This window comes from Periplaneta americana, chromosome 3 (assembly GCF_040183065.1).
Source record: "Periplaneta americana isolate PAMFEO1 chromosome 3, P.americana_PAMFEO1_priV1, whole genome shotgun sequence".
Lineage (NCBI taxonomy): Eukaryota > Metazoa > Arthropoda > Insecta > Blattodea > Blattidae > Periplaneta > Periplaneta americana.
Genome location: NC_091119.1, coordinates 177876520 through 177897342, shown reverse-complemented (window position 1 = coordinate 177897342; position 20823 = coordinate 177876520). Strand labels below are relative to the sequence as shown.

Below are 20823 nucleotides of genomic sequence, written 5' to 3'. Positions count from 1 at the left end.
AATTTAAGTAAATCTGATACGATTTATGAAAATCTGATACGATTTAAGTAAATCTGATACAATTTAAGGAAATCTGATACTATTTATGAAAATCTGATATAATTTAAGTAAATATGACACGATTTAAGTAAATCTGACACGATTTAAGTAAATCTGATACAATTTAAGTAAATCTGATACGATTTATGAAAATCTGATATAGGCTAATTTAAGTAAATCTCATACGATTTAAGTAAATCTGATACAATTTAAGTTAATATGATACAATTTAAGTAAATCTGATACTATTGAAGTAAATCTGATATAATTTAAATAAATCTGATACAATTTAATTAAATCTGATTCGATTTATGAAATTCTGATACAATTTAAGTTTATGAAAATCTGATATAATTGAAGTAAATCTGACACAATTTAAGTAAATCTGATACGATTTATGAAAATCTGATAAAATTTAAGTAAATGTGATACAATTTAAGTAAATCTGATACGATTTATGAAAATCTGATATAATTTAAGTAAATCTGACGCAATTTAAGTAAATCCAATATCATTTAAATAAATCTGATAGGATTTATGTAAATCTGATATGCTAAAATGTAAGTAAATCTGATATGCTAAAATGTAAGTAAATCTGATACAATTTCAGAAAATCTGACACGATTTAAGTAGGTAAATGGTAGACTTAATTTACCTTAATTTTAGTAATTACTAGCCATACCCGTGCACTTGGCTGCACTTGGTACAAATAAATATTATTTATGTAAATCTATTATATTACATTTTATATATTTTTTTAAAAAAGAAAGGGGCAAAATGCTTACACTGCAGTCAAATGAAAAAAAAAACCGTCAGCTTCCTTGCGTGACTTATATCGACTATTTTACAATTGGACCATCTTACGTTTCAATTGACTGTTGTAGCTGGGTTTTAACATGCAATCTTAGGTCAGTTACGTTGGCCTCTTATGATTGGTATGCTTTAGAAATTTACATTTCGCCTTAGCAGGGCTAGTTTCTTCGAAGTATTTCCAAATTCATTGCCTTTTCTTTGGTTCCAGATATTTATCGTAGCCTAATATTATTGGAACTGTCTCTTTGTTGTAATGAGTAAGAGTTTAAATTCATCTCGATTAAAACCTATCTCCAAAGAGATTCTAAAACAACATGCTAATGAAAGGAACAAACTGGATTCACGTTGGTTGTATATACCGTCCAGTTCGACAACAGCAAGAGAACTTTGTATAGATATCCTACAAACAAAACTCAGCTCGGACTCCTCGCGGCGCGCATGCTATATCCCTCTTATTTTCCTGCAGTAAGCTTGAGAGCATGCTGGAAACGGGGGCATACGTCATCTGCGCGAGATAGTCACGCCCGCTGGTTTCTGCGCACCGAGTTAAACTTGTCATTGCTTATAAACTCCGGGAAACTCTTAGAGTAAAAAGGGAAGCAGGTGAATTCCCAATACCCATCCCTAGTTCTGATACTTAAGTTTCTGCGATTGTGTTGCCAAGTAGGCTATTGTTTAACATTGCATTTAATTGCTTAGGCCTATTTGTCATCCGGTATGGAGTAATCGGGGAGGTACAGCAAAATTTACTTTTCTTCGCTGATATTGTTTCAAATGCGAATAATTATAATAATTTGCTTAAACAAGTAAATTGATTATCCAACAAATATGATTCATTCCGATTTTGATGTTATAAAAATTGAACAAATGGTTAAATTAATATTACCTTAAAATCGTCTGAAATATAAGGAACAACATGTTTATTCTACAAGAAGACATTTAGCATGTCTTTTAGCTGAACCTAACTGTTACACAACCACTTAAATAAGAGCGTATTCCGAATCTCAGCCCTGAGCAATCTGATGGCATCACGGTGTTCCGAATTTCACCGATGGCAACACTGATGCTCCACCGGTGTCGCACCGGTACCATCAGTTTGCAGAGGTGGTGGCAGTCTCCATCAGCCGCCATCAGTGAATCTGATTGGTTCTTGTATAGGGTGAGAATTAGCAGACGAATGACATCGTGCACTGTTGTGTCATGGCGGTGTGTTCTGCTTCAGTTCTGCTGTATTGTTTGTAATGAGCACAATGTAAAAACAATATGTTAATGGCTTATGAGCGAACATGTCAACGGACCAGTTATTACTACTGGTTCAAGAAATAAATTGTTTATGCTCTCTTTTCTTTGAACGAGATGGCTGTACGGAAATTTCGCAAAATTTTGCTAGCGTAGCACAGACAACAACTTATACAGTCGCCATGACAGCCATCGATCCTTCCAGCAGTTTTGTTCCTATTTCGCTGCAGCGTGACGTCATTGTTGTCCATCGGTTCGGTGAGATTCGGAATACGCTGTAAGTCACAGCCAGAGTTACGGGGCAAAGTTATTCTAATTCATTTTGATAACAATCTTGGCCTGGGTAATTTTGATTTTAACATACATAAGAACGTAATTGAACACATTGTTTCTTATTCATGTCCCTTTTTTCTTAATTTGTATATAGGTACTCATGCATTCCAACTTATATTCTGTTCTTGAATTGATTTTGTACTTTTCTCTACAGAAATCTCACTAGAGGTTTTGATTTATCTAGAGAAAATCAAAACTCGACTGGGATTTAAATGATTATTACAACGATTAGAAGAAAGTATATGAAGATTAGGAGAAATAAAGTACTCTAATACAATAAAATGAGTCGTTCAGAGCAGAAGTGGTTAAGTCAAGAATGGTTAATGAGGGTTAAAGTAAACATTCTGCAAAATAAAGCGCAAAGTAGCAATTAATATTCAATTTATTTAAACTATTAGTAGTCAGTGGATAGCAAGAAGGACATATTATTTGCTACTTTGCGCTGTATTTTTACAGAATTTTTACTTTAAACCTCATTACCCAATTTTGACTTACACCACTTCTGCTCTGAACGGTTCAAATATTAATTGACTTACTAAAATATGTACTAAACTGTCTTGGAAATGTATTATTGTACCATCTCATCATTACAAATATTTCGCTAGATGGCAGCAGTGTGTTATGATCGGCTATTCTCCTCTTACCAGTTGTGCCAACTATACAATCTTCAATGAACTCTACAGACGATTACTAGTCAAGAAGGCTTTGTTCATTCAGTTTTATTTTTATTAAAACAGTTGCATTCTACTTCAATTAACAATATATATTAAACAATTTCTGATTCGTGACTATTTATAATCTCATACAACAGAAGTTATAACATAACCTGAATAATATAAACAGATAAATGATAGAAATTTTTTAATGAAGGATGATGAAATAAACAATCATTTTAAAAGTTATAATTATTGAAAGTAGAATGTTGGGAAACAAAGAAACAAATGCTAGGGAGGTGATAAAATTGTAGGATAAGCAGCCATGATTAATTGAAGCACGTCGTTTCGTACCGTTTTATTGGTCAAAAGTAGTATGGCGTAGTAAAAGTGTAACAGTCTTCGTAATTATCCCTGTTTTGTAATAATTGTATTGATTTTAAAATTATATTCAAACTTTGTTATGTTTTATTTAGTACAAAATATTTGTTTACAGGAACCACTCCCAAACAGAAGCTTGCTCAAACGGGTGTGTGCTACGTCCATAATATATATTTACTTTATATTATAAGTAACAATAAATATTAATATTAATATATAGCTCCACCTCTCATTTGACGTATTGCAATTATGTTATATAAACAAGCCTAACATACACTTTATACACAAGGGTATTATAATTTTGGAGATGTTTAATTAATAATAATAATATGTATTATTATTACTACTATTATTATTGTTATTATTATTATTATTATTATATTACAAACATAAACTTGTTTCTAAATGCTACAATATGCCCAACATAGTTTCTAATCAGTTTCTTTTATACTACGATTAATATTAACTAAATAAAATACAGTATATAAGGGGAAAGTATGTGTAATATACGTGAAAGGTGCATACAATTTTGTTTCTTTTACCTTCACTTTCAAAATAAAAATTGTTTTATATTAAACGTTTCATAGCGTGTTTTGGGAAAGCCATCGATTGAATTCCCAATATGCTCAGTCAATTTAATAGAGCAGTATATTATGATAATAACAGATTGAAAAAATGTTAGTTTTGGCCATTAAATGTGCTGAAATTTGATCCGAACGAATGTAACTTCTTGTTCTGTAAAGAACTTTTTCAATGCTACATTTGTTCATATCAAATATCTGCACATTTAAAGAACAAAATTAAAATTCTTTCAATTATTTATTACCATAATACGAATAAATTGAAAAAAAACATATTGGGAATTCAATACATGGTTTTTCCAAAACACTGAATGAAATGTTTCTTATAAAATAATGTTTATCTCGAAAAGGAAGCAAAACCGAGCAAAATTTTATTAAACTTTTTGTTTGAATTATTTCAAAGAATAACACTCTGTAATTAATTACATTACTTAAGGTTCACCCTATATAACTGATCTAATTTTAATTACCTTCGAAATTATTGGAACTGTTATATCTTAGTTCAATACAAAAATAATTGAGAAGCTAAATACTTTGGCGATATTATAAGCTTCGAACAAAACTTTGCGTAAGGAAAGAATTTTATTAAAATTGAATGTTACACTGAGGAAAAAAAAAATTGAAAAAACGCTTGGAGAAAAAGCGTAGAAACGCAATTCCCGGGCTTTGATATGGAGAGCAGTACATGTGTTCCATCGTCGTTTCTGTAGGGATATCAGTAAAGGGAGCAAAAAACTCACACACGCGAAAATTGCAGACATCGGCGAGATTATGGTGGGAAATGAGAGGAAAAGGCAGGGAAATGGGGTATACGGCGCGGAACTGCTAGATGAATACGAAGTATGCAACCCGTTACAGAGTCAAAGAAGAAACATATGAAAGTCTAAATCAATATTCTTCACTAGACCACGTAATGCAACGTATATATGTTAGACTTTCTTTGCAGATGAAATGCTACGTGTAGAAGCGAAATATTTCACGTTAAACTCTAGTTTACAGAATTTTGTTTTCCTCATTTTCGATGATCTATTGGCTTCCGTACCTGTCTGTTGAACTAATTACAGTGAATCCAAGTTCTTCCCAGATGGTATCAGATGTTTAAACAAAGAAATTTATAAGGGTGGTTTCAATTGAATAACGAAAATCATGTTAAAGTGGCAGATATTGATTGAACGCATAAAGACATAAGAAAAATTAATATTGGTGTACCGCGAGGTAATGTATTAGGGCCAATCTAATGTTTAATATATACATAAACGATTTATTAAATAATAACCAAAAACGTACAACGGCAGAAGCATATCATATGCAGAGATTATGTCAAACAAAAAGGAAACAAATGTATTATCTATCCTCATTCATAAAATTATGTAACTTCCTTGTATTAATCTATGTATAGAAATAGGTACAAGAATGTATTCTGGATCTTAGTGACCAACCTACATGGAGGGCAAATGATTAGATAAATAAATTTCTCTCTTTCTCTCTGCAAAGACAAATAAATATTCTAAATATTGCATATTTATTGCAAATCATAAACTTTATGCAAAATATGTAATATATATTTTATAGAGTTAAATGTAGTTATATATATATATATATATATATATATATATATATATATACACTACCGGCCAAAAGTTTTCGTTCACCTATCACAACTATGGATTTGTAGTTAAAACAAGGATTTCGTTTTGAATATTCTATCACAGTCCCATGTGCACGGTCGTGCAACAGGGAGAGTTAGAGAGTATACTCGCTAGCAGCTACTAGAGCACTATAGTGCACTGCGTTTTCCGAGGGTAAGAGAGGCTAGTCCCAGCGTGCTCTGTGCTGACGACTCCTGTTCTATCATATCATAATGCTAGAGAGAGAAAATATTTATTTTGTTGGTCTATTTAGTTTTTCCGATGCGTTTGTACATTGAAATAAAGTATATAGTTGTTTTCATAGCTGATCGAAAACTTTTGACTTATTATTTAGGTAAAATATATGTAATCGAAGTTTTAATAAAATAAAACACAGAGCTCCTAAAATTTTAATGCAATACCAAATTTAATCGTATTGAATTCTAATTTATCATCATCTTCATCTTCATCTTCATTTTCATCTTCATCATCATCATCATCATCAACATCATCATCAGGGTTTAGGCCAAAAGGTCTCTTCTGGTCTCAAAGTACGTCGAACCACTAACAAAATAAAGTGTTTCAAGTTGGAAACTAAATTGAGACAAACAATTGAACATAAATATAGTTAAATATATTTTTACTCAGACTGTAGCACAGTACGAAGTTTTCAGTAAATTAGTAAAGTTTATAATATTTACACACATATCATATAGTTTGTTTGTGTTAAGTTTTGTAAAGGAAATGGTATGTTCCTTCACGTTTCATAACCACTCTTCATAACAATAAAGTGTTGTAAACTTTCGGTATACGATAGTATGAAAGCACCTTACTTGAGACGAAACGTGTTACAAGAGGACACTACACCACAATGGAAGAACTTACAATGACTTAAGTTTTGCTTACATACATCTTTTATTATAACAAAATTTTATGCTTCTTATGTCATTTAAGAGTTTGCTTATGTCATTTACTTCGTCTTTATACCCTCCTCGGTATTTTGAAATCACAATATGCATTTCCTTCTATTTTTCTCTTCCACATTTTCCATTTTTCATTCCATAGTTATGCTAGGGCATTCCAGTTTTAAGACACCACGTTCCTCTCATATTTCACCAGAATTCTGTGGATTTTCATTCTTATGAAAGCACCTATTAAAATATCTAGATCGAAACACTTCTTGGAAAAATGTATAGAGGTGGGTAAGTGTTTAAATTATAGACTTATTCAAAAACTACGAAACATTTCACAGTATTTTAACTTTAAGACGTTCTTAAAGATTAGTTTTTTGGTCCTATAGAATTATCTGTAATGGTTACCATTGTTAAGAAGTAAGTTTAAGTGCAGAATAAATACAGTTTTATTCTCAAAAGAGTTGATTTTACTTTCACAAGAACTTCAAATTCAATTGTTTTATTCTTGTGACAAACGAAATATATTAATAACAATTTAAGTTATCCTTCAGTGAGATAATATTACGTGTTTTTCTAAACATATACAGGGAGAAAGTGAAATAACCCTGCAGATCTTTTAGAGCGAATAGCTCATGTTATTTGTAACAAAAACTGTAATATCATATTGAGGGAAAGTTAATATTTTTCTGAGAAAAAAAATGTTTTTCTTTTTAATGTTTAACACCCTCTTATTCGGTAACTATTTCGAATTGGATCGTTGATTTTTGTCCTTATCGATAGAAAATCTAAGAAAGAATCATTTATCCCTCTGTCGTATTTCAATAACGTGGACCGTTTTCGTGCAAATTGAATTTAAAAGCCACTCATTTCAAACTACTGAACGATGCGCTCCACATCGTAACTTTGTAGCTAGAGAAGGGAGCGGAAGGTAGTACGGAACGCTGAGTTCGTTGACATTGCAATACGAAAGCGGAATTTAGCGGTGAGGTTGACAGACTGTTCGAATTTTCAACTTTATTTTCTAATTAACCATGCATTTAATCACAAAAAGTAACATAGGTTTTCTATTCATTTACGCGTACCCTACCGTCCCTTTCAACCTGCAGAACTATTTCACTTCCACCCTGTATAAGAATTGCTTCTGTAAATGCGATACGGCCTTAATTAGTTTCATTATGAATGCAACAGAGACTAATGAAAAGATTCAGAACTTTAAATGAATTAAGGTATGTACAGATAGGAAATTAAAATTTGGAGCGAGTCTTGATGCGAGTTCACCTGTATATAGGCAAAAATTTCACACGACTGTCCACAAGTAGTATGTATACAGGAGCTCTTATTTACTGCACATGCGCAGTGTGTTGAAAAGCGATACTAATACAATAAGGGAGCTCTAAATTTTATTTCCGTATCTGTACCCTGCAATTTGTCATTATTGTCGAAGCTTGTAAAATAATAATTGAAGAGAAAGGATGTGTCGCAGAAAGAAACCGTTGTGGTAGATCATATAGGGTGTTTCAAAAATACGGGGCATAATTTCAGGTATGTATTTCCCACGTGTAGACAATCAAAATAGTTCATTACAACATGTGTCCGGAAATGCTTCATTTCCGAGTTATGGCCTTCACAACATTGAAATTCACCGGAACGTTTTTCTTTCCGCAGGTCGTTGTCATTCCAGAAGATGTTCAAAATGTCCACCTCCTGCTTGAATACAGACCTCACATCGATGTCTCATTTACCTGCCAACACGATCCCAAACTCCAGGAGTATTGCGTATGTCCTCAGGACATGCCACAATTCGATTCCGAAGGGATTACATATCAGGCACCGGAGACGAATAAACCAATGATTTTAAATGGCCCCACAAGTAGAAATCGAGAGGTTCAGATCAGGTGGGCGTGGAGGCCAAGCAATTGGGCCACCTCTACCTATCCATCGATCAGGAAACCTTCGATCCAAGTACCGGAGTCGTACGACTGAAGTGCGCAGGAGCGCCATTATGCAAGAAGTCAATGTGTTGACGATTGATCAGTGGAGTGTGTTCTAAAATGTGAGGTATGGTGTTTTCCAGGAAGTTTGTGTACGCCTGCCCCGAAATAAATCTGTTTACAAGTACAATTAATCGATCACCAATGATACCGGCCCACATGTTGAGGGAGAACCGCACCTGGTGATGAGATGGAACAGTTGCACGTGGGTTTTCATACGCCCATACATGCTGATTGTGGAAATTTGTTATGCCATCTCGTGTGAACTGTCCTTCATCTGTAAATAATACTAAGGCAGAAAAGTTCGGATTTACACCACACTGCTGCAAGAACCACTGACAGAACCTAACTCGTGCAGGGTAATCTGCTGGTCACAGGGCCTGTACACGTTGCAAATGATAAGGATACAATTGATACTCTTTCAACAGTCTCCAGACAGTCGTATGAGGAACATTGACTTGCAACGCTACCCTTCGTGTGCTGATAGAAGGAGTCATGTTCACAGTCTCCAGAATCTCCTCCTGTACTTCTGGAGTTGTAGATCTTGGTCGTCCCCTTCCCAAACCAGGAGAGTTAAATTTTCCATACTCGCACAGACGGTAATGGAGACGTACAAATGTCTTCCGATCTTGACATTGTCGCTGTGGGTACCTCTCCTGGTACAAACGACGAGCCAGCGCAGCATTGCCGTCCGCCTTACCGTACATGAAGTGCATCTCTGCCAGCTCTTGATTTGAATACATGTCGCACAGTCTAACACCTACACAACACTGAATGTAACCTTCGCCTCAGAATGAACTGTCAGAGTGCCCTCTTAATGTCTCCTTTGACGGCAACGACCTGCGGAAAGAAAAACGTTCCGGTGAATTTCAATGTTGTGAAGGCCATAACTCGGAAATAAAGCATTTCCGAACACATGTTGTAATGAACTAGTTTGATTGTCTACATGTGGGAAATACAAACCTGAAAGAATATCAATTGTATGTATGTATATATATATATACATGAATTAACTCAACTCTGTTACAAAAATAATCTTATTTTTATTTTTCTACGGACTTAATTCAAATCCTACGAAATGACTTGTTTAATTTTAAGAATTACCTTTGCAACAGTAATGTCATATTTCCTGTAACAATAAGACTGTCATCACAAGATGTAATCAAACGTATAGCCATAATTCTGATACACTCTGTAGATAACGTCACTCGTTCCAACTCAAAGTCACGTTGAAAACAGTAGAATTCCTCGTATCCGGCAACTGTGGGATAAAACCAGTACCGGATAACTGATTTTACCGGATAATTTGGAAAATACGTTCATAGGTTATGTAAAATCACACTGTACCGCACAAACAATTTTTTCCATATTGAAATTTAATAATTTTCATGAAGAGAATTAAAAATAAAGTTTTGAAATACATACAAAGTTTATTTTTAGTACTGAATATGGTAATGTACATTCATCAGTTTATCATTATTGTAATACAGTAATGCATAACTGTGTAAAAAAATACTAAAAGTTTTCGCAACCTTATGACAATTTTAAATGGCGGTAAGGTGAGTCATGTGACGTGAAGAGCAGTGTAGCCAAGGTTGCAACTATACTATGAAGTAGCGCTCGATGATTTGAGCGTAAGAACATTTCGCTTGCATTTCGCGGAATCCATTGTGCAACAGGAGCTCTTAGCGGCAATAGGCATGATACTACCACAGTCTACTATATACAGTCGCGAAGCTTGAGGTGTTTTTTTGCAAATCTCGTGATAAAGCGCTCCAAGCGGTTAGCAACTAGAAACAATAGACTGTCCATGGTCGACTTCGGATTGTGTCGTATTTCTATCGAGTGCTAGCTCGTTGCGTATTTCACATTGATGCTTGTGAAATGTTCGTTATTGGTTATAATGAAAATGTTAATGGCTAAAATATAATAATTGAAATAATAATATGGGACAAGGAGGAGACGTTTGTAGTGCTGTAAATTGTAGCAACAGTAAGAGAAAGAGGCCAGAGTTATCCTTTTTCCGATTTCCGAAAGATTCAGAAAATTTCCTGGGTTTCCACAAGAATGCTGTGCAGAAACAAAACTGTTAATTTGAAGTTCTTTGTGACTGTTAGAATACATTATATCCTTAAATTTCACAATGAAATGTTTCAGTCTAACCGAAAGGACATTAGATACCGGTTAAAGTTCTGTCACTTAGGCTGCTAAATTTCCAGAGAAATAAAGGTTAGGTCTACTTTTTTTTCAGAGGATATATTTTTAATTGTAGCTATGAATTTTGTTATTATTTTTATGTGTTATTTTACTAAAGACGTAGAAAAATTAAGTTTGTTTTAATGAAATTTATTGATCACGTTTTATTTTCAATTCTGGTGGGATTATTATTGCTTAGGCCTACTTTTTTCTTCAAAGGATATGTTTTTAATTATAGCTGTTAATTTTGTTGTTATTTTTATTTGTTGCTTTACTAGAGACGTAGAAAGAGTCTGTTACAATAAAATTTATTGATCACGTTTTATTTCCAATTCTGGTGTGATTATTATTGTTTAACCTCATCCCACTTTGTTAACTACGTAAGCCTACACTACAAGTAACGGTACGCGTAAGTTACTCCATTAATTCATATTTCCATTATTATTGTTGTAAAGAGAAATGCAAATTAATATTTATTGGTTTCATAGTTAATTATCTCTATAATCTTGAATGAGTGAAGCTATTATAGTAAATTTCAGTTCGTTTTACACAAACAAAAATTATATTAACTTATTTTTTGCAGGTATCTTCGAGTTTATGTTGGAATTTAATATATTTCATTAAAATAATAAATTAACTTTATGCATTTAATATTTCAATAATGGAAGGAATGTGTTAATTTTTCCAAAAGAACACGACAACGAAAGTGTAACATATTTTGTCGGCTGCTAGGAGAGAGATCTGCGATGATGAGGCGATAGTAGCGATCCTAGAGGTGGGCAACTACCCATGTTTGCATTTTTACTACATATTGAGCTTCGCGAATGTATATAGTGGACTGTGATACTATCCATCACACGAATGAAATTTTTACGCGCAGTAGGAACAGAGAATTTCACACTTTCGTATTTGGACTCGTCCAACACCCCTTCGAAACGGGCGAGTTCAAGTGTTAAATTGAAAAGTATTATCTCTGCGCATTGTTTGCAAGGTCCAAGTGACAGCTTTCAGATGCTATCCTCTACTCCAGGGGCATACGGTTTTTTTTGTCTTTGTTTTCACGCGTGAGCTGTGTAAAGAGTAAACAATATGCGGCATGTACAATCTACGAAAATCACTCACATCTTAGTCCGACTCTTCTCTTTCGTATGAATTACTATTTTTTTTCGCTTAGCCAAAAGTGCCGTTGTTTTGGTATTGCCGGTTATTTGGGTGCAGGATACGAGGAATTTTACTGTACATAGGTCCTTTGTAGATCGCGGTTTAGTTCATTGGAATAATGTCGTGTACCTACATTAAAAATTATAGGCGCGACAAATCTGGTCTGAAAATATGTTCTTCCACTTTCTAGGATAGTACACTGACAGATGTATTCTCGTCAAAAAGGAAAAGAGAATGAAAGATGAAAGTGAATAAGCACGAAACAAACAACGAGTGAAAGAAATTAAGTATTTGAAGATTAACTCCATATGTAGATGAAATTATTGGAGATCATCAGTGTGGTTTTAGGCGTAATAGATCGACTATTGATAAGATTTTGTGTATTCGACAGATATTGGAGAAAAAATGGGAGTATAAGGGTACAGCACACCAGTTATTCATAGATTTCAAAAAGGCGTAAGACTCGGTTAAGAGAGAAGTTTCATATAATATTCTTATGGAATTTGGTATTCCCAAGAAACTAGTTCGATTAATTAAAATGTGTCTTAGTGAAACTTACAGCAGAGTCCGTATAGGTCAGTTTCTATCTGATGCTTTTCCAATTCACAGCGGGCTAAAGCAGGGAGATGCATTGTCTCCTCTACTTTTTAACTTCGCTCTAGAATATGCCATTAGGAAAGTTCAGGTTAACAGAGAGGGTTTGGAATTGAACGGGTTACATCAGCTTCTTGTCTATGCGGATGACGTGAATAAGTTAGGAGAAAATCCACAAAATATTAGGGAAAATGCGGAAATTCTACTTGAAGCAAGTAAAGCGATAGGGTTGAAAGTAAATCCCGAAAAGACTAAGTATATGATTATGTCTCGTGATCAGAATATTGTACGAAATGGAACTATAAAAATTGGAGATTTATCCTTTGAAGAGGTGGAAAAATTCAAATATCTTGAGCAACAGTAACAAATATAAATGACACTCGGGAGGAAATTAAACGCAGAATAAATATGGGAAATGCGTGCTATTATTCGGTTGAGAAGCTTCTGTCATCTAGTCTGCTGTCAAAAAATCTGAAAGTTAAAATTTATAAAACAGTTATAGGCCTATTACAGGTTGTTCGTAATGGTTGTGAAACTTGGACTCTCACTTTGAGAGAGGAACAGAGTTTAGGGGTGTTTGAGAATAAGGTTCTTAGGAAAATATTTGGGGCTAAGAGGGATGAAATTAGAGGAGAATGGAGAAAGTTACACAACGCAGAGCTGCACGCATTGTATTCTTCACCTGACATAATTAGGAACATTAAATCCAGGCGTTTGAGATGGGCAGGGCATGTAGCACGAATGGGGGAATCCAGAAATGCATATAGGCTAGAGTGTTAGTTGGGAGGCCGGCGGGAAAAAGACCTTTGGAGAGGCCGAGACGTAGATGGAAGATAATATTAAAATGGATTTGAGGGAGGTGGGATATGATGGTAGAGACTGGATTAATCTAGCTCAGGATAAGGATCAATGGCGGGCTTATTTGAGGGCGGCAATGAACCTCCGGCTTCCTTAAGAGCCACTAAGTAAGTAAGTAAGGAAAGAAAAGAAAAAGATAGTGCAGATCTTTACATTGATCCGAAGACAGACTGCTTTCGTAGGCTATAGACTGATACTGAAACTGTCTGTATTTTTAATAAGAGGTGTTTGGCTCAGGAAAGTTTCCAGTCTGCTCGACTGGATGGCGAAGAAAACCAGCGTCTTCGGGCCAGGCGCGCTGCCGCAGCAGTGCTGAACTTGCGTGTTAATATCAGGTATAATTTTCCAGAGGATTTATGCTTTCCAACCGTTTTGTATCCGGATACCCAGCCAAAATGTAATTTCCTGTTTTCAGCCGCAGAAATATGTCTTCATTTGCCTTTGATATCCTTCCTAGCAGTTCTGTTTAAATAATAGTTTCCTCTACAACTCCTTCGGAAATAATTCATTCCAGACCTTCAAGCTGTACTAAATTAATTATTTAGTAACTTTCAAATTAGTCTCGAATCAAATAATTCATTTTAAATGTCGGATACTTCAATGTTTCAGTAATTGTTCTGAATTTAAAATGAATAAATATGTAGCGATGCAATAAACTGTGTAGTAATACGGCTATATCTTCTACCTTAGGATGCATAACGGGGGTCCCCGGGTCTCTTAGTACTTTTGAATCTATTTAAATTACGCGTTAAACGATATAATAGTAATATACGTTACAAGAGCGGTATGTTGACGTTTACATGGTCGACGAAAAGATTGAAAAAGCGAATCGTAGTTGAGCTTTTTTAATTTCCGAGAACATGAAAAGAAACATACCGCTCGTGTATCGTACATTATTTTGTGCGAAGATCGTTTATTAAATACCTGAAAGACGAATTTCTAATTAGTTGCAATGAAATCTCCATCTTGGTTTGTGTTCAATGACGGCAAATTTGCAAAACAGAAGTATCTATCTCCAACATTGTTGCTTTAAATTGTTCTGTGTTTACTATACTCCAGCAGGCCGTGATATACGTCTGTCTTTTTTTCCCCCCAGTCTATAAATGCGAACTTAAAACAAACGGTAAGGTTATGTAATGATTTATTTTTCATTTTAATATTTTAACAATATTATTTATATAGCATATTGCAGTAATAACATCGGCATCTGGAATCTTGTTGATTTTTTCTCGGCTTCCTTAATGTTACTTGTATCAGGAATGCAATAAGTTTCGAGGAGTAGTAGACTTTACTTAATTTTTGCAAATATTTAAAAACAATAATTAACATTGCAATTTAGGTGAAATTGCTGTGGTAAGTTTCCAATTTATAATTATTACTGTGTTAAACGTCTCTAAAAATAATATGTTAAAAGCCTAAAGCAGTAAAATGAATGTCGCGTTTAAGCGGTAAGAAGAGGGAAATTGTTATGTGTATTACGTTGGGAATACTGAATGTGGTATTTCACACTTACCGCGTATTGGTTCTGTGCGGAAAACAAGCAAATACGCACGATCTCGCACAAAACTGTTTGCAATTTTTAGTAAGCTCTCAAATGTCTTTTGGGTTTGTATCAACGACAGTCAAGTATGTTTTGTTGATTTAATTTATTATATATAAGATAGTTTATATCTGTATCACGTTAATGCATGACGCTGGTCTATGAAAACTTCCGTTTATTTTCTTTTATAAAATGAACTGTAATTTACCTGTATGTGTTTCAGTATTTCTACAAAAAATTGCAACAACTACATTAATACTCGCAGGTGTTTATCTCTCGTCCTTCTTACTAATATGTCTATGGAATAATTTTGCTGTATATTTATAGTTGCTTCTAAGTATGAAATCCCTGATCATCTTACAAAACCGGTTTTCAATAATTTTTATTACACAACGATACTGTGTGCGCCTACCGGTGTAGGCAGTATGCAAAGCTCTTACACCAGGCTCGATTTCTTTCGCTGTCTTTGTGGAAAGACGGTTGCGGCTTTTAAATATAAAAGGCAGATCACGTCATTGAGACATCCAGATAATATAAATATCTATCTTCAAATAGCAACAACTTACAACGTAATACTACATTTATCAGGAATTATAATATTCTCTCTTAAAACTGACATTCTATCTTCTTATAAATGACTTCTTAATTAAATAATATTGTATGTGTACTTACAAAGTATTATATATGAATAACTTCTTTTTAGTTATACATTTTCATTTTACTAATAAACTATGTACAGTTTGAAGCTTATACAGGACGTATACACCGTTGGAACGTAAAACGTAACTAATAAACAGTGTATAAGCTATTCTATATACAGAGTGTTTAAAAAATACGGGGCATAATTTCAGGATGTATTTCCCACATGTAGACAATCAAAATAGTTCATTACAACATGTGTCCGGAAATGCTTCATTTCCGAGTTATGGCCTTCACAAAATTGCAATACACCGGAACGTTTTTCTTTCCGCAGTTCGTTGCCATTACAGAAGATGTTCAAAATGTCCACCTCCTGCTTGAATACAAACCTCACATCAATGTCTCATTGACCTGCGAACACCATCCCAAACTCCAGGAGTATCGCGTATGTCCTCAGAACATGCCACAATTCGATTCCGAAGGGATTCCAAATCAGGCACCGGAGACGAATAAACCAATGATTTTAAATGGGCCCACAAGTAGAAATCGAGAGGGTTCAGATCAAGTGAGCGTGGAGGCCAAGCAGTTGAGCCACTTCTATTATTACAGTAACGTCTAAGTGAATTGAGGACAGATACGATTAAAATAGCTTCTTATGCACAGAAAACTTGATAGGCTAGTCTGTATATTCGTTTCCTGTATTTCTTAAAATAATGTTTATGTACACATTCATTATAATCTCAGAGAATTAACGAACAACGAGAGTAGCTATATTGATTTAGTGCGCAGAAATAGTGTGCAAGCTTGGCATTCTATTATTTTATAATCCAAATTTTAACTATGCTCAATTGAAACGTGTTAAAATACATAAAATACATATGCATTAAATGCAATGCAAAAAAATTGGGTAATGAGCCAAGCAGATTATGTTGCGCTATTGTAAAAGTTGTTCCTCCTGAGATTCAAGAGCCCCCACAACAAATTAAAAACTTACTTATCGGAGTACATCAGTTATCAACACACTTTTTATTTATTCATTCATTCATTTATTTTATTCCATAGATCTTACATGAGCTATGAAGCTTTAAGATGTGGAACAAGTCAACATTTTACAATATTACAATTACAATTTTCACAAATTTTTATAGTTTTACAATTTACTAATTTTCTAAAATTTTTACAATTTTGTGCAATTTTTTTTTTTTTTGCGAGATGTAGTGAGATGAGATGAGGTCCGACGATTCTCCAAAATATTACCCGGCATTTGCCTTTTGGTGGGTGATACCTCGGAAAAACCCAACCAGGTAATCAAATCAAGGGAGGGTAATCAAATCAAAGGGGTTGATGCCAAGGACTCGCCATAGACCATCCGGCTTCAGTCCCACGTCTGGGGAAAACCTCGGAAGAAACCAAAGACCAAAGGGGGATCCAACCCAAGCCCGAACGCAGCTCCGGATCAGCAGCCATATAATATAATATAATATAATATAATATAATATAATATAATATAATATAATATAATATAATATAATATAATATAATATAATATAATGTAATATAATATAATATAATGTAATAGAATATAATTTAATTTAAGTTAAAGTTATTTGAAGGATTCAGAACCACAGTGGACCAAGCGCCATTTACTGAATACGTAGAAAACAAGGGTTAAAATTAAGTTATTACCATAATTCAATGGAAACATATAGCAAGTAAAATAAAGTATACACATTAAATCTAAATGACGTCAATGTTCATTAAACTATGGTTGCATGTAATAAAAATTAAGAAACATGTTAAAGGAATTGTCATTGCACCAAATGAGAGCTCTCTGGATCAAAATGATCGCATTTTAATTATTTGAATACGATTTAAATTAAGTAACATATTGAACGATTTATCCTTCTAGCAAACACGAATGTTCCCTGGATAAAATGTCCTATTTTATTTATGTAATTACTTTATATTTATTTCTAACGGGTGCAGCGGAGCGCACGGGTACGGCTAGTAGAAAAATAAAGCAATACAATCTCCTTTTTACCCATTTAAATTTAACGATGAGGATTTTAAAGGAAAATTTAGATTCACCAAGCAATATATATATAAATTGTTGCTGATATAGTAAAAGAAGATTTGAAGCTGGTGGACCTATAATTTCTGAACTGCAAATTTTAATATCACGTCGAAATCTTCGCAGATGAGGAAGAAATGAAGTATTGACTTAATTTTAAGTAGGCCCAAATCTACGAATACGGTTACTTGTGTCCGAAATCGGGAACATGAATTGTCCATGCCTTTTTTTATAATATATCCTTCCTCGTCCTTTTTGGGTAGAGTGGATTAAAGCACGCTTTACTTTCATTACTAAATGCACTTGCCTCTAAACTGAATAAATAAAAATAATGATCACATATAATTTGAATCAAAATTTTTTATATTTACCTGCAAAAGCCACACCAAAAAGTCACAAAATGTCGTCAAGTTTTCATAGTATAAGAAAGCAGGGCTCTCGCTCGAATGGAAATCTAAGTGCTTATAACTGTAAATTTAAGAGTTGAATGTTATAAGTGTTATAATGTTGTTTTCTTCAGTATAAAGGAAACAAAATTCCTATTTGCAATAAATTAATGATACAGGGACATCACTTTATTTTTACCAACATTTTTAACATTAACCTGGCTATACTCGGAAACACTGTTTCCCCCTTCCATTACAGGAGTTTGATGTTACTACTGGAATAAGTAAACAAATCATTTTACTAGGTATAGGAGGAGAGAAAATTAGTGTATCCATTTATGTTGTAGGGAAATACGATATTACGATTTTCAGTTTGATCATTACTTTTACGGAATTTATCAAAATACAGTACAGTAGTAACATTTTTTTTTCAAACTCAACTTTTCAGGCGGCTATGTTCGTTATGTAATGTCTACTTTATTTATTAATTATTGATGTTATCATACAATATAGAGAGTGCATTTAAATTGAGGGGGTCATAAGTAAAGGGCAGTAAGTGCACTTAATTTACTTTTGAGAAAATGGGGTTTAAATATTTAAGCTTCGTAAAATCGGTGAAATTTTTTACTTAATTTTTAATGTGCGATGCGATTAAAATATCCCTTTGCCACTAAAATTTTAGATACTTTTGCTTACACTGGATGCACTTAACTCATGTTATTACAAATGTCACTAGCATTCCTTTGCTTCTAGCCACTTCAATTCAAAAAAAAACTAATCTGAATTTTTAAACAAGTTGCTGAAAATGGTTGCCGTTCATTACAATGCAGGCTTCAATTCTTTACGCATATTATTAAAAACATTTTGAAGCACATTCTCTGAAATTGAATTTATCGTTTCTTGAATATAATTTTTAGTACGATATTATTAATATAGGTTCTTTCTTCTATAGAAAACGCAATCCTATTTATGAAACACACTATACACTGCAGTGTTTACTTCACTGCTTGAAGACTTCGAACGCAACAGCGGCCGTAAGTTTGTGTGTCTGTCGGGAGCAAGGACATTAGTGAAGGGGTGAGAGTGAAGTACATTCAGAAATGCAGGTACAATAAAAATGCAAGTAAAAATAAAATGATGTCCCTGTAGAAAACTTGTCTGTTTCAGTAACCATTATTTAGACATTTATAATCTATTTGAAATTCGACTAGTGTAATGCGTAGATAGTCGGCGATGTATGCAATGGAAGGGAAAAAGAACTATGGTCTCTCCAAAACAACTTCCGACCTGACATATGGCGCCTCTAGCATGTTACCATGACAACCATTCAAATCAACCAATCACGAGAGACGCGTAACCATGGTAACGGGACGGTGTTGCCGTGTCTATGTTTACAATTTGCACGTGAATACCGTGGCCTAATGGTGAATACAGTGCCCGGAATGGCTTTGAGTTGGCTGGTGAGCGCGTGTTTTGTGTGAATTAAAAATGTTATTTAGCTGTATTATTATTTTACTGCATCCATAATTATTGTGTTTGAATTATATTACACTTATTATCTTCGTTGTCATTGGTGGAGTGTGTGGCTAGTGCGTGTTTTCTAGTTTCTGCGAGAGTTTCTGAACAGGTGACTTGTGCAATGTCGGAAGGAAGGAAAGGCAGGAGGAGAACAAAGAATATTGTACGAGTACAAGGTGCCCCGTTAAAGAGTCAAGCCTGAGAGATGGTGTGTAACGTAAGAGAGTATTTTGAGAGGGAAAAAGACAATGGCTAGCGTCTTTTACCTTTGGCGCAAGTCGTAATGAGACCTGCTGCTTGTGTTAAAATTAATAAGAGCACTGTTATCGATATTGGAAAAAAAAGGCCGTGCAGATTTTTAATCATAAATATTTTTACAGTTTACAGTCCTTTCCACGCTTTTCCAACGGTATTACATTGAATAATACCGATACTACTCCTACTACTACTACTACTACTACTACTACTAATAATAATAATAATAATAATAATAATAATAGTAATGTAATAATAATTATGATATACTAATAAAATAATAATGTACACAAATTTTAATGCCTAGTGTTCAACAAATCGGTTAGAAAATGCATGTGTTCATGTCAAGCGTTCATTACTGCACTCTATCGGCAGCGCGCTCGCTTACAGGAAAGATGGGCAATATGACAACACTGCTCCCCCTTCTCTGTAAACTGTCAAGTCGGAAGTAGTTTTGGTCAAGGTATAGCCATCCTACCCCATTATCTCCTTATAAGTGGTGCATCACTTGTGAGGTTCGGACGTGTCTTCGAACAGTTGACTGAACAATAATCTATAATATCTCCTTTTTTCTTTAAGAATAAGAATAAGTACCGCATATATCTCGTCCTACTTATGATCAAAACATAGTTCATGGTATTGTAAAATTTTTGCTGAGTATTCTCATGGCTTATTAATATAATGCCTACCTATTATGAAATACATTTATTAATATACACAATGACGTATTAAAGTACTGTTACTTACTTAATGGCTTTTAAGGAACCCGGAGGTTCATTGCCGCCCTCACATAAGCCCGCCATTGGTCCCTATCCTGAGCAAGATTAATCCAGTCTCTAACATCATATCCCACCTCCCTCAAATCCATTTTAATATTATCTTCCCACCTACGTCTTGGCCTCCCCAAAGGTCTTTTTCACTCCGGCCTCCCAACTAACACTCTATATGCATTTCTGGATTCGCCCATACGTGCAACATGCCCTGCCCATCTCAAACGTCTGAATTTAATGTTCCTAATTATGTCAGGTGAAGG

General features: G+C 34.2%; 1 protein-coding gene across 5 annotated transcripts in view; it reads right to left on the bottom strand.

Annotated features, from left to right (window-relative positions):
* Positions 1-20823, bottom strand: part of LOC138696857 (zwei Ig domain protein zig-8-like) — a 1911002-nt gene that overhangs the window by 483702 nt on the left and 1406477 nt on the right. The window lies entirely within an intron of this gene.